The sequence below is a fragment of the Rhinopithecus roxellana genome, chromosome 4 (genome assembly GCF_007565055.1).
Source record: "Rhinopithecus roxellana isolate Shanxi Qingling chromosome 4, ASM756505v1, whole genome shotgun sequence".
NCBI classification, from domain to species: domain Eukaryota; kingdom Metazoa; phylum Chordata; class Mammalia; order Primates; family Cercopithecidae; genus Rhinopithecus; species Rhinopithecus roxellana.
In genome coordinates this window covers 142,978,946-142,991,555 of record NC_044552.1, presented here as the reverse complement: position 1 = coordinate 142,991,555, position 12,610 = coordinate 142,978,946, and positions in this window count along the sequence as shown.

Below are 12,610 nucleotides of genomic sequence, written 5' to 3'. Positions count from 1 at the left end.
GAGCTCATAGGGGCCCATGGTGAAAAACGAAATAACCTCACATAATAACTAAAGAGAAGCTTTCTGAGAAACTGCATTGCCATGTGTGAATGCAACTCACAGAGTTACAAGTTTCTCTTCAGTGATCAGTTTGTTAACACAGTTTTTTGGAAATCTGCAATTAGATACTTCATAGCGCAATGAACTTTACGGTGACAAAGGAAATATTCCACAGATGAAAACTAGAAGAAGCTTTCCTAGAAACTTCTTGGTGATGTGTGAATTCATCTCACAGAGTTACACTTATGTTTCATGGAGCAGTCCATTACACTGTCTTTGAGGAAAACTGAGAAGGGCTTCCTTGGATCGCATTGAGGCCTACGCTGCTAAAGGAAATTTCATCTGTTCAAAACGTTGAAAGAAGCTTTCTGAGAAACTTCTTTCTGATCTGTGAGTTCATCTCACAGACGTATAAGTTAGACTTCAGGAAGCATTTGGCGAACACTCTTTTCGTGGATACTGGAAAGGAATATTTGGGAGCCCATGTTGCCAAGTGAAAAAGGAAATATTCTCACATAATAACTAGAGAGAAGCTTTCTGAGAGATTGCTTTCTGATGTGTGACTTCATCACACAGAGTTCCACCGTTCCCTTCTTGGAACAGTTTGCTAACACTGTTGTCATGGATTCTGCAAAGGTATATTTGGGAGCTCATTGAGGGCTATGGTGAAAAAGGGAATATCCTCAGATCAAAACTGGAAAGAAGCCTTTTGAGAAACTGCATTTCAACGTGTGAATGCAACTCACAGAGTTACACGTTTCTCTTCAGTGATCAGTTAGCTAACTAAGTTTTCTGGAAATCTGCAGTGGGATACCCCTTAGCGCCATGTAGCTTACGGTGACAAAGGAAATATCCTCAGATGAAAACTAGAAGGAAGCTTTCTTAGAAATTCTTGGTGATGTGTGAATTCATCTCACAGAGTTACACTTCTGTTTCGTGAAGCAGTCCATTAACACTGTCTTTGAGGAACCTGAGAAGGGCTTCCTTGGATCGCATTGAGGCCTGCGCTGATAAAGGAAATTTCTTCCGTTCAAAACGTGAAAGAAGCCTTCTGAGAAACTTCTATCTGATCTGTGAGTTCATCTCAAGGACTTATAACTTAGACTTCAGGAAGCAGTTTGCTAACACTCTTTTTGTGGATTCTGGAATGTGATATTTGGGAGCTCATAGGGGCCCATGGTGAAAAACGAAATAACCTCACATAATAACTAAAGAGAAGCTTTCTGAGAAACTGCATTGCCATGTGTGAATGCAACTCACAGAGTTACAAGTTTCTCTTCAGTGATCAGTTTGTTAACACAGTTTTTTGGAAATCTGCAATTAGATACTTCATAGCGCAATGAACTTTACGGTGACAAAGGAAATATCCACAGATGAAAACTAGAAAGAAGCTTTCCTAGAAACTTCTTGGTGATGTGTGAATTCATCTCACAGAGTTACACTTATGTTTCATGGAGCAGTCCATTAACACTGTCTTTGAGGAAACTGAGAAGGGCTTCCTTGGATCGCATTGAGGCCTACGCTGCTAAAGGAAATTTCATCTGTTCAAAACGTGAAAGAAGCTTTCTGAGAAACTTCTTTCTGATCTGTGAGTTCATCTCACAGACGTATAAGTTAGACTTCAGGAAGCATTTGGCGAACACTCTTTTCGTGGATACTGGAAAGGGATATTTGGGAGCCCATGTTGCCATAGTGAAAAAGGAAATATTCTCACATAATAACTAGAGAGAAGCTTTCTGAGAGATTGCTTTCTGATGTGTGACTTCATCACACAGAGTTCCACCGTTCCCTTCTTGGAACAGTTTGCTAACACTGTTGTCATGGATTCTGCAAAGGTATATTTGGGAGCTCATTGAGGGCTATGGTGAAAAAGGGAATATCCTCAGATCAAAACTGGAAAGAAGCCTTTTGAGAAACTGCATTTCAACGTGTGAATGCAACTCACAGAGTTACACGTTTCTCTTCAGTGATCAGTTAGCTAACTAAGTTTTCTGGAAATCTGCAGTGGGATACCCCTTAGCGCCATGTAGCTTACGGTGACAAAGGAAATATCCTCAGATGAAAACTAGAAGGAAGCTTTCTTAGAAATTCTTGGTGATGTGTGAATTCATCTCACAGAGTTACACTTCTGTTTCGTGAAGCAGTCCATTAACACTGTCTTTGAGGAACCTGAGAAGGGCTTCCTTGGATCGCATTGAGGCCTGCGCTGATAAAGGAAATTTCTTCCGTTCAAAACGTGAAAGAAGCCTTCTGAGAAACTTCTATCTGATCTGTGAGTTCATCTCAAGGACTTATAACTTAGACTTCAGGAAGCAGTTTGCTAACACTCTTTTTGTGGATTCTGGAATGTGATATTTGGGAGCTCATAGGGGCCCATGGTGAAAAACGAAATAACCTCACATAATAACTAAAGAGAAGCTTTCTGAGAAACTGCATTGCCATGTGTGAATGCAACTCACAGAGTTACAAGTTTCTCTTCAGTGATCAGTTTGTTAACACAGTTTTTTGGAAATCTGCAATTAGATACTTCATAGCGCAATGAACTTTACGGTGACAAAGGAAATATCCACAGATGAAAACTAGAAAGAAGCTTTCCTAGAAACTTCTTGGTGATGTGTGAATTCATCTCACAGAGTTACACTTATGTTTCATGGAGCAGTCCATTAACACTGTCTTTGAGGAAACTGAGAAGGGCTTCCTTGGATCGCATTGAGGCCTACGCTGCTAAAGGAAATTTCATCTGTTCAAAACGTGAAAGAAGCTTTCTGAGAAACTTCTTTCTGATCTGTGAGTTCATCTCACAGACGTATAAGTTAGACTTCAGGAAGCATTTGGCGAACACTCTTTTCGTGGATACTGGAAAGGAATATTTGGGAGCCCATGTTGCCAATGTGAAAAAGGAAATATTCTCACATAATAACTAGAGAGAAGCTTTCTGAGAGATTGCTTTCTGATGTGTGACTTCATCACACAGAGTTCCACCGTTCCCTTCTTGGAACAGTTTGCTAACACTGTTGTCATGGATTCTGCAAAGGTATATTTGGGAGCTCATTGAGGGCTATGGTGAAAAAGGGAATATCCTCAGATCAAAACTGGAAAGAAGCCTTTTGAGAAACTGCATTTCAACGTGTGAATGCAACTCACAGAGTTACACGTTTCTCTTCAGTGATCAGTTAGCTAACTAAGTTTTCTGGAAATCTGCAGTGGGATACCCCTTAGCGCCATGTAGCTTACGGTGACAAAGGAAATATCCTCAGATGAAAACTAGAAGGAAGCTTTCTTAGAAATTCTTGGTGATGTGTGAATTCATCTCACAGAGTTACACTTCTGTTTCGTGAAGCAGTCCATTAACACTGTCTTTCAGGAACCTGAGAAGGGCTTCGTTGGATCGCATTGAGGCCTACGCTGAAAAGGAAATTTCTTCTGTTCAAAACGTGAAAGAAGCCTTCTGAGAAACTTCTTTCTGATCTGTGAGTTCATCTCACAGACTTATAAGTTAGACTTCAGCAAGCAGTTTGCTAACACTCTTTTCTTGGAATCTGGAAAGTGATATTTGGGAGCCCATAGGCGCCCTTGATGAAAAAGGTAATATCCTCACATAATAACTAGAGAGAAGCTTTCTGAGACATTGCTTTCTGATGTGTGAATTCATCACACAGAGATCCACCCTTCCCTTCTTGGAACAGTTTGCTAACACTGTTGTCGTGAATTCTGCAAAGCTATAATTTGGAGCTCTTTGAGGGATATGGTGAAAAGGAAATATCCTCACATAATAACTAAAGGGAAGCATTTTGAGAAACTGCATTGCCATGTGTGAATGCAACTCACAGAGTTACAAGTTTCTCTTCAGTGATCAGTTTGTTAACACAGTTTTTTGGAAATCTGCAATTAGATACTTCATAGCGCAATGAACTTTACGGTGACAAAGGAAATATCCACAGATGAAAACTAGAAAGAAGCTTTCCTAGAAACTTCTTGGTGATGTGTGAATTCATCTCACAGAGTTACACTTATGTTTCATGGAGCAGTCCATTAACACTGTCTTTGAGGAAACTGAGAAGGGCTTCCTTGGATCGCATTGAGGCCTACGCTGCTAAAGGAAATTTCATCTGTTCAAAACGTGAAAGAAGCTTTCTGAGAAACTTCTTTCTGATCTGTGAGTTCATCTCACAGACGTATAAGTTAGACTTCAGGAAGCATTTTGCGAACACTCTTTTCGTGGATACTGGAAAGGAATATTTGGGAGCCCATGTTGCCCATGGTGAAAAAGGAAATATTCTCACATAATAACTAGAGAGAAGCTTTCTGAGAGATTGCTTTCTGATGTGTGACTTCATCACACAGAGTTCCACCGTTCCCTTCTTGGAACAGTTTGCTAACACTGTTGTCATGGATTCTGCAAAGGTATATTTGGGAGCTCATTGAGGGCTATGGTGAAAAAGGGAATATCCTCAGATCAAAACTGGAAAGAAGCCTTTTGAGAAACTGCATTTCAACGTGTGAATGCAACTCACAGAGTTACACGTTTCTCTTCAGTGATCAGTTAGCTAACTAAGTTTTCTGGAAATCTGCAGTGGGATACCCCTTAGCGCCATGTAGCTTACGGTGACAAAGGAAATATCCTCAGATGAAAACTAGAAGGAAGCTTTCTTAGAAATTCTTGGTGATGTGTGAATTCATCTCACAGAGTTACACTTCTGTTTCGTGAAGCAGTCCATTAACACTGTCTTTGAGGAACCTGAGAAGGGCTTCCTTGGATCGCATTGAGGCCTGCGCTGATAAAGGAAATTTCTTCCGTTCAAAACGTGAAAGAAGCCTTCTGAGAAACTTCTATCTGATCTGTGAGTTCATCTCAAGGACTTATAACTTAGACTTCAGGAAGCAGTTTGCTAACACTCTTTTTGTGGATTCTGGAATGTGATATTTGGGAGCTCATAGGGGCCCATGGTGAAAAACGAAATAACCTCACATAATAACTAAAGAGAAGCTTTCTGAGAAACTGCATTGCCATGTGTGAATGCAACTCACAGAGTTACAAGTTTCTCTTCAGTGATCAGTTTGTTAACACAGTTTTTTGGAAATCTGCAATTAGATACTTCATAGCGCAATGAACTTTACGGTGACAAAGGAAATATCCACAGATGAAAACTAGAAAGAAGCTTTCCTAGAAACTTCTTGGTGATGTGTGAATTCATCTCACAGAGTTACACTTATGTTTCATGGAGCAGTCCATTAACACTGTCTTTGAGGAAACTGAGAAGGGCTTCCTTGGATCGCATTGAGGCCTACGCTGCTAAAGGAAATTTCATCTGTTCAAAACGTGAAAGAAGCTTTCTGAGAAACTTCTTTCTGATCTGTGAGTTCATCTCACAGACGTATAAGTTAGACTTCAGGAAGCATTTGGCGAACACTCTTTTCGTGGATACTGGAAAGGAATATTTGGGAGCCCATGTTGCCCATGGTGAAAAAGGAAATATTCTCACATAATAACTAGAGAGAAGCTTTCTGAGAGATTGCTTTCTGATGTGTGACTTCATCACACAGAGTTCCACCGTTCCCTTCTTGGAACAGTTTGCTAACACTGTTGTCATGGATTCTGCAAAGGTATATTTGGGAGCTCATTGAGGGCTATGGTGAAAAAGGGAATATCCTCAGATCAAAACTGGAAAGAAGCCTTTTGAGAAACTGCATTTCAACGTGTGAATGCAACTCACAGAGTTACACGTTTCTCTTCAGTGATCAGTTAGCTAACTAAGTTTTCTGGAAATCTGCAGTGGGATACCCCTTAGCGCCATGTAGCTTACGGTGACAAAGGAAATATCCTCAGATGAAAACTAGAAGGAAGCTTTCTTAGAAATTCTTGGTGATGTGTGAATTCATCTCACAGAGTTACACTTCTGTTTCGTGAAGCAGTCCATTAACACTGTCTTTCAGGAACCTGAGAAGGGCTTCGTTGGATCGCATTGAGGCCTACGCTGAAAAGGAAATTCTTCTGTTCAAAACGTGAAAGAAGCCTTCTGAGAAACTTCTTTCTGATCTGTGAGTTCATCTCACAGACTTATAAGTTAGACTTCAGCAAGCAGTTTGCTAACACTCTTTTCTTGGAATCTGGAAAGTGATATTTGGGAGCCCATAGGCGCCCTTGATGAAAAAGGTAATATCCTCACATAATAACTAGAGAGAAGCTTTCTGAGACATTGCTTTCTGATGTGTGAATTCATCACACAGAGATCCACCCTTCCCTTCTTGGAACAGTTTGCTAACACTGTTGTCGTGAATTCTGCAAAGCTATAATTTGGAGCTCTTTGAGGGATTGGTAAAAAGGAAATATCCTCACATAATAACTAAAGGGAAGCATTTTGAGAAACTGCATTGCCATGTGTGAATGCAACTCACAGAGTTACAAGTTTCTCTTCAGTGATCAGTTTTTTAACACAGTTTTCTGGAAATTTGCAATTAGATACTTCATGGGCAAAGATCCTTACGGTGAGAAAGGAAATATCCACAGATGAAAACTAGAAAGAAGGTTTTTTAGAAACTTCTTGGTGGTGTGTGAATTCATCGCACAGAGTTACACTTATGTTTCTTGGAGCAGTCCATTAACACTGTCTTTGAGGAACCCGAGAAGGGCTTCCTTGGATCTCATAGAGGCCTACGCTGATAAAGGAAGTTTCTTCCGTTTAAAACGTGAAGAAGCTTTCTGAGAAACTTCTTTCTGATCTGTGAATTCATCTCACAAACTTATAACTTAGACTTCAGGAAGCATTTTGCGAACACTCTTTTCGTGGATACTGGAAAGGGATATTTGGGAGCCCATGTTGCCCATGGTGAAAAAGGAAATATTCTCACATAATAACTAGAGAGAAGCTTTCTGAGAGATTGCTTTCTGATGTGTGACTTCATCACACAGAGTTCCACCGTTCCCTTCTTGGAACAGTTTGCTAACACTGTTGTCATGGATTCTGCAAAGGTATATTTGGGAGCTCATTGAGGGCTATGGTGAAAAAGGGAATATCCTCAGATCAAAACTGGAAAGAAGCCTTTTGAGAAACTGCATTTCAACGTGTGAATGCAACTCACAGAGTTACACGTTTCTCTTCAGTGATCAGTTAGCTAACTAAGTTTTCTGGAAATCTGCAGTGGGATACCCCTTAGCGCCATGTAGCTTACGGTGACAAAGGAAATATCCTCAGATGAAAACTAGAAGGAAGCTTTCTTAGAAATTCTTGGTGATGTGTGAATTCATCTCACAGAGTTACACTTCTGTTTCGTGAAGCAGTCCATTAACACTGTCTTTGAGGAACCTGAGAAGGGCTTCCTTGGATCGCATTGAGGCCTGCGCTGATAAAGGAAATTTCTTCCGTTCAAAACGTGAAAGAAGCCTTCTGAGAAACTTCTATCTGATCTGTGAGTTCATCTCAAGGACTTATAACTTAGACTTCAGGAAGCAGTTTGCTAACACTCTTTTTGTGGATTCTGGAATGTGATATTTGGGAGCTCATAGGGGCCCATGGTGAAAAACGAAATAACCTCACATAATAACTAAAGAGAAGCTTTCTGAGAAACTGCATTGCCATGTGTGAATGCAACTCACAGAGTTACAAGTTTCTCTTCAGTGATCAGTTTGTTAACACAGTTTTTTGGAAATCTGCAATTAGATACTTCATAGCGCAATGAACTTTACGGTGACAAAGGAAATATCCACAGATGAAAACTAGAAAGAAGCTTTCCTAGAAACTTCTTGGTGATGTGTGAATTCATCTCACAGAGTTACACTTATGTTTCATGGAGCAGTCCATTAACACTGTCTTTGAGGAAACTGAGAAGGGCTTCCTTGGATCGCATTGAGGCCTACGCTGCTAAAGGAAATTTCATCTGTTCAAAACGTGAAAGAAGCTTTCTGAGAAACTTCTTTCTGATCTGTGAGTTCATCTCACAGACGTATAAGTTAGACTTCAGGAAGCATTTTGCGAACACTCTTTTCGTGGATACTGGAAAGGGATATTTGGGAGCCCATGTTGCCCATGGTGAAAAAGGAAATATTCTCACATAATAACTAGAGAGAAGCTTTCTGAGAGATTGCTTTCTGATGTGTGACTTCATCACACAGAGTTCCACCGTTCCCTTCTTGGAACAGTTTGCTAACACTGTTGTCATGGATTCTGCAAAGGTATATTTGGGAGCTCATTGAGGGCTATGGTGAAAAAGGGAATATCCTCAGATCAAAACTGGAAAGAAGCCTTTTGAGAAACTGCATTTCAACGTGTGAATGCAACTCACAGAGTTACACGTTTCTCTTCAGTGATCGGTTAGCTAACTAAGTTTTCTGGAAATCTGCAGTGGGATACCCCTTAGCGCCATGAAGCTTACGGTGACAAAGGAAATATCCTCAGATGAAAACTAGAAGGAAGCTTTCTTAGAAATTCTTGGTGATGTGTGAATTCATCTCACAGAGTTACACTTCTGTTTCGTGAAGCAGTCCATTAACACTGTCTTTCAGGAACCTGAGAAGGGCTTCGTTGGATCGCATTGAGGCCTACGCTGAAAAGGAAATTTCTTCTGTTCAAAACGTGAAAGAAGCCTTCTGAGAAACTTCTTTCTGATCTGTGAGTTCATCTCACAGACTTATAAGTTAGACTTCAGCAAGCAGTTTGCTAACACTCTTTTCTTGGAATCTGGAAAGTGATATTTGGGAGCCCATAGGCGCCCTTGATGAAAAAGGTAATATCCTCACATAATAACTAGAGAGAAGCTTTCTGAGACATTGCTTTCTGATGTGTGAATTCATCACACAGAGATCCACCCTTCCCTTCTTGGAACAGTTTGCTAACACTGTTGTCGTGAATTCTGCAAAGCTATAATTTGGAGCTCTTTGAGGGATATGGTGAAAAAGGAAATATCCTCACATAATAACTAAAGGGAAGCATTTTGAGAAACTGCATTGCCATGTGTGAATGCAACTCACAGAGTTACAAGTTTCTCTTCAGTGATCAGTTTTTTAACACAGTTTTCTGGAAATTTGCAATTAGATACTTCATTGGGCAAAGATCCTTACGGTGAGAAAGGAAATATCCACAGATGAAAACTAGAAAGAAGGTTTTTTAGAAACTTCTTGGTGGTGTGTGAATTCATCGCACAGAGTTACACTTATGTTTCTTGGAGCAGTCCATTAACACTGTCTTTGAGGAACCCGAGAAGGGCTTCCTTGGATCTCATAGAGGCCTACGCTGATAAAGGAAGTTTCTTCCGTTTAAAACGTGAAAGAAGCTTTCTGAGAAACTTCTTTCTGATCTGTGAATTCATCTCACAGACGTATAAGTTAGACTTCAGGAAGCATTTGGCGAACACTCTTTTCGTGGATACTGGAAAGGATATTTGGGAGCCCATGTTGCCCATGGTGAAAAAGGAAATATTCTCACATAATAACTAGAGAGAAGCTTTCTGAGAGATTGCTTTCTGATGTGTGACTTCATCACACAGAGTTCCACCGTTCCCTTCTTGGAACAGTTTGCTAACACTGTTGTCATGGATTCTGCAAAGGTATATTTGGGAGCTCATTGAGGGCTATGGTGAAAAAGGGAATATCCTCAGATCAAAACTGGAAAGAAGCCTTTTGAGAAACTGCATTTCAACGTGTGAATGCAACTCACAGAGTTACACGTTTCTCTTCAGTGATCAGTTAGCTAACTAAGTTTTCTGGAAATCTGCAGTGGGATACCCCTTAGCGCCATGTAGCTTACGGTGACAAAGGAAATATCCTCAGATGAAAACTAGAAGGAAGCTTTCTTAGAAATTCTTGGTGATGTGTGAATTCATCTCACAGAGTTACACTTCTGTTTCGTGAAGCAGTCCATTAACACTGTCTTTGAGGAACCTGAGAAGGGCTTCCTTGGATCGCATTGAGGCCTGCGCTGATAAAGGAAATTTCTTCCGTTCAAAACGTGAAAGAAGCCTTCTGAGAAACTTCTATCTGATCTGTGAGTTCATCTCAAGGACTTATAACTTAGACTTCAGGAAGCAGTTTGCTAACACTCTTTTTGTGGATTCTGGAATGTGATATTTGGGAGCTCATAGGGGCCCATGGTGAAAAACGAAATAACCTCACATAATAACTAAAGAGAAGCTTTCTGAGAAACTGCATTGCCATGTGTGAATGCAACTCACAGAGTTACAAGTTTCTCTTCAGTGATCAGTTTGTTAACACAGTTTTTTGGAAATCTGCAATTAGATACTTCATAGCGCAATGAACTTTACGGTGACAAAGGAAATATCCACAGATGAAAACTAGAAAGAAGCTTTCCTAGAAACTTCTTGGTGATGTGTGAATTCATCTCACAGAGTTACACTTATGTTTCATGGAGCAGTCCATTAACACTGTCTTTGAGGAAACTGAGAAGGGCTTCCTTGGATCGCATTGAGGCCTACGCTGCTAAAGGAAATTTCATCTGTTCAAAACGTGAAAGAAGCTTTCTGAGAAACTTCTTTCTGATCTGTGAGTTCATCTCACAGACGTATAAGTTAGACTTCAGGAAGCATTTTGCGAACACTCTTTTCGTGGATACTGGAAAGGGATATTTGGGAGCCCATGTTGCCCATGGTGAAAAAGGAAATATTCTCACATAATAACTAGAGAGAAGCTTTCTGAGAGATTGCTTTCTGATGTGTGACTTCATCACACAGAGTTCCACCGTTCCCTTCTTGGAACAGTTTGCTAACACTGTTGTCATGGATTCTGCAAAGGTATATTTGGGAGCTCATTGAGGGCTATGGTGAAAAAGGGAATATCCTCAGATCAAAACTGGAAAGAAGCCTTTTGAGAAACTGCATTTCAACGTGTGAATGCAACTCACAGAGTTACACGTTTCTCTTCAGTGATCGGTTAGCTAACTAAGTTTTCTGGAAATCTGCAGTGGGATACCCCTTAGCGCCATGAAGCTTACGGTGACAAAGGAAATATCCTCAGATGAAAACTAGAAGGAAGCTTTCTTAGAAATTCTTGGTGATGTGTGAATTCATCTCACAGAGTTACACTTCTGTTTCGTGAAGCAGTCCATTAACACTGTCTTTCAGGAACCTGAGAAGGGCTTCGTTGGATCGCATTGAGGCCTACGCTGAAAAGGAAATTTCTTCTGTTCAAAACGTGAAAGAAGCCTTCTGAGAAACTTCTTTCTGATCTGTGAGTTCATCTCACAGACTTATAAGTTAGACTTCAGCAAGCAGTTTGCTAACACTCTTTTCTTGGAATCTGGAAAGTGATATTTGGGAGCCCATAGGCGCCCTTGATGAAAAAGGTAATATCCTCACATAATAACTAGAGAGAAGCTTTCTGAGACATTGCTTTCTGATGTGTGAATTCATCACACAGAGATCCACCCTTCCCTTCTTGGAACAGTTTGCTAACACTGTTGTCGTGAATTCTGCAAAGCTATAATTTGGAGCTCTTTGAGGGATATGGTGAAAAAGGAAATATCCTCACATAATAACTAAAGGGAAGCATTTTGAGAAACTGCATTGCCATGTGTGAATGCAACTCACAGAGTTACAAGTTTCTCTTCAGTGATCAGTTTTTTAACACAGTTTTCTGGAAATTTGCAATTAGATACTTCATTGGGCAAAGATCCTTACGGTGAGAAAGGAAATATCCACAGATGAAAACTAGAAAGAAGGTTTTTTAGAAACTTCTTGGTGGTGTGTGAATTCATCGCACAGAGTTACACTTATGTTTCTTGGAGCAGTCCATTAACACTGTCTTTGAGGAACCCGAGAAGGGCTTCCTTGGATCTCATAGAGGCCTACGCTGATAAAGGAAATTTCATCTGTTCAAAACGTGAAAGAAGCTTTCTGAGAAACTTCTTTCTGATCTGTGAGTTCATCTCACAGACGTATAAGTTAGACTTCAGGAAGCATTTTGCGAACACTCTTTTCGTGGATACTGGAAACGGATATTTGGGAGCCCATGTTGCCCATGGTGAAAAAGGAAATATTCTCACATAATAACTAGAGAGAAGCTTTCTGAGAGATTGCTTTCTGATGTGTGACTTCATCACACAGAGTTCCACCGTTCCCTTCTTGGAACAGTTTGCTAACACTGTTGTCATGGATTCTGCAAAGGTATATTTGGGAGCTCATTGAGGGCTATGGTGAAAAAGGGAATATCCTCAGATCAAAACTGGAAAGAAGCCTTTTGAGAAACTGCATTTCAACGTGTGAATGCAACTCACAGAGTTACACGTTTCTCTTCAGTGATCAGTTAGCTAACTAAGTTTTCTGGAAATCTGCAGTGGGATAGCCCTTAGCGCCATGTAGCTTACGGTGACAAAGGAAATATCCTCAGATGAAAACTAGAAAGGAAGCTTCTTAGAAATTCTTGGTGATGTGAGAATTCATCTCACAGAGTTACACTTCTGTTTCGTGAAGCAGTCCATTAACACTGTCTTTGAGGAACCTGAGAGGGCTTCTTGGATCGCATTGGAGGCCTACGCTGATAAAGGAATTTCTTCCGTTCAAAACGTGAAAGAAGCCTCTGAGAAACTTCTATCTGATCTGTGAGTTCATCTCAAGGTCTTATAAC